The sequence below is a fragment of the Triticum urartu genome, chromosome 2 (assembly GCF_003073215.2).
Source record: "Triticum urartu cultivar G1812 chromosome 2, Tu2.1, whole genome shotgun sequence".
NCBI lineage: Eukaryota > Viridiplantae > Streptophyta > Magnoliopsida > Poales > Poaceae > Triticum > Triticum urartu.
In genome coordinates this window covers 60,206,136-60,209,039 of record NC_053023.1, presented here as the reverse complement: position 1 = coordinate 60,209,039, position 2,904 = coordinate 60,206,136, and the positions used below count along the sequence as shown (strand labels likewise).

At 50.3% G+C, this 2,904-nt stretch overlaps 1 pseudogene; it reads left to right on the top strand.

Annotated features, from left to right (window-relative positions):
• The first annotated feature begins 1,151 nt into the window (after window positions 1-1,151).
• On the top strand, window positions 1,152-2,630 carry LOC125535738 (annotated as a pseudogene).
• Window positions 2,631-2,904: the final 274 nt, after the last annotated feature.

Sequence of the window (2,904 nt, the reverse complement as noted above, 5' to 3'; positions counted from 1 at the left end):
AAAGCAACAAAATACATCAAATACTCCCTCCATTCCTAAATATAAGTTTTTTTAGAGATTCTAATATGAATTACATATAAAGTAAAATGAGTGAATCTACACTCTAAAATACATATGTACTCCATATTCAAATCTCTAAAAAGACTTATATTCAGAAACTGAGGGAGTAGAATTTATATAAATTAGCTACTCACTCTAGCTCATAACAACGACAAATTTTAAGATGAATTAGTCCTGATGCCACTCTCGATGCCCGTGCGGCAGATGAGATACTCTTGGAGGTACAGGGGCGAGCAAAGGGCACAAGCTTCGGATGTTGTTCAACGCTTCACTCGCCGCAACCTCTGGATAAACTAAAATGAAGGATTGATACTTTTGCATGCCCATCAAACAGGGGTACAAGTACACCACATTCCGGGCCGCAGAAGGGAACCTCTCAGTGGGAGAGGGACGGGCATGCCCCATCCCCAACGAACACAGCGCGGCATCCGCCGGTGTCCTCTTACCTTGTGAATTTTTTAAAATTTGTGAACCTTTTCATATCCTTGAATTTTTTAAATTCTAGACTTTTTGTAAATGGGCGAACATTTTTATAATTCATAAGCTTTTTCCAAATCCATGAACTTTTTTCAAATTCATAAACATATCTGAACTTCATGAATATTTTTTCGAATTCGTGAGCATTTTTAAAACATTCGCCCATAGCTTGTGGGCTGTGAGCGCCGTAGCGATTTTTTGGCGCCTGAAGTGCCGATTAGGAGCTCTCACAATTATCGATATTTAATATTTTTTACGGAAGGTTCCCTTGGTCGCACCGTTTTGGTTGTTGGTTTCCGTAAACCCGAAAGGAGGGAGTACTATTGACAAAAACTCATTAATAAGGTTGTTGGAGGAATTAGGGAGCTTTCGTATTATTTCAACCATCGACATGTCGAGTATTCTCCTCACCAATGCATGCATATCCATCTAGAGATACTTCAGAGTCGATTGATTAATTAGCCGCCCTGTATCTTGGCTGCACTAAGTAATCGGAGTCACCAATGCATGCATATCCATCTAGAGATAGATACTCCAGAGATGGATTCTTCTGAGTCTATTTAACAGACGACCTCCAAATGAAGGACGTACGCTCAACCGTCTTTCTGGCTTCATCGAACATAGCCCTAGTATAGAGATCGGAGGAATCAAGCATGTCTGTTTTATATGCTTGTAAGCTCTGCTTCCTCCTTGCTCTGCTGAATTCGGCCAACCACGGCGTCGCCGGCAATGCGGCACCACCGACACCGAGCGGTGGATTCAGTCTGCCTATCGTGTCCAACCACGACACAGCCGGCGGGCTCGGGCAATTTGACGCGAACCTCACCAGCATAGGTCCGCACATAGCCCCCGTGGGGTGGCCCTTGTACGGCGTCCTCGTCGGCGTCGGCTCCGGCCAAACCAGGCACTTCTACAAGCTCGGGCTGGACCTCGTCGGCGATCTGACTTGGATGCAGTGCCAGCCCTGCGTGCCTGAGGTTCGGCAGGAGGGCGCCGTCTTCGACTCTGCTGAGTCCCCTCGCTACAAGCACATGAAGCCCGCAGACCCCAAGTGTACGCCCCCCTACACCCCCTCCGGCCGGAACCGGTGCAGCTTCTACACCACCTCCTGGAACGTCGCCGCGCACGGCTACCTCGGCAGCGACACGTTTGCCTTCGCCGGCAGCCCCGGCGCAGGAGGAGGAGGACACAACAGGGACGTCGACAACCTCATCTTCGGTGCGCACACACGACGGACGGATTCGTGGGCCTGAATCACGGCGTTCTCGCCGGGGCCCTGAGCTTGAGCAGGCACCCGACGTCGTTCCTGCGCCAGCTCACCGCACGCGGGCTGGCCGACTCGCGGTTCTCATATTGCCTCTTCCCCGGACAGAGCCACCCCGGCGCCAGGCACGGGTTCCTCCGCTTCGGCCGCGACATCCCAAGGCACGAGCACATGCGGAGCACGTCGCTGCTGTTCACGGGACCGGGCTACGGCCAAAGTAGCACGTACTATATCCGCATCGTCGGCATCAGCTTCAACAGGAAAAAACTTAACGGCGTAAAGATGGCGATGTTTAGGCGGGATCTACAAACCCGTCGTGGGGGGTCCGTCGTCGACCCCGGGACTCCCCTGACCAGGCTGGTCCGCGCGGCGTATGACGTCGTAGAGGCCGAGGTCGCGGCGGACATGCACAAGCAGGGGGCGCGCCGCTCGACGGTGCCGGTGCAGGGGTACCACCTCTGCTTTGTCTCGTGGGACCACGTGCGCTTTCCGAGCTTGACCTTCGACCTGCACGAAGAAGCGACCAGGCTTTTCATCAAGCCGGAACTGCTGTTCGTGAGGGTGAACCAGCACCTGTGCTTCGCCGTCGTGCCGGACGAGGAGATGACGGTGCTCGGCGCGGCGCAGCAGGTGGACACGCGCTTCACATTTGACCTCCCCGGGAATCGCCTCTACTTTGCCCAGGAGCATTGTAGTGCTGACACTCGCGCAATTACTGTCTAGTAGATCCTAGAGAGTACTCTATATGTATCTGCGCCGAATGCATTCATCGTTAGTTGGTGCATAAACCGTGTGGGAACAATTTAAGAATAATGGGTTACATTTCTAATTACAATGCTGAATTTAATGATGATGGTTGGTGCATTCATACCCTCCTAACCCTCTTTGCAAGCATTTTGCAGGATATTCAAGTATGAAAGATTCGCTGTTTTTTTTCCTTTTAGTATTCACTATTTGTTACTATGGCTTACTTTTTATACTCCCTCCGATCAAAAAAAAAAGGTGGCATGGCTGAGTTCTTTGGTCAAGAAGTATCTTCAATTTTTATTTTGGCCTGATTGAATTTAAGTGGATGCAATAAAAAATTGAATTGAATTGGATCC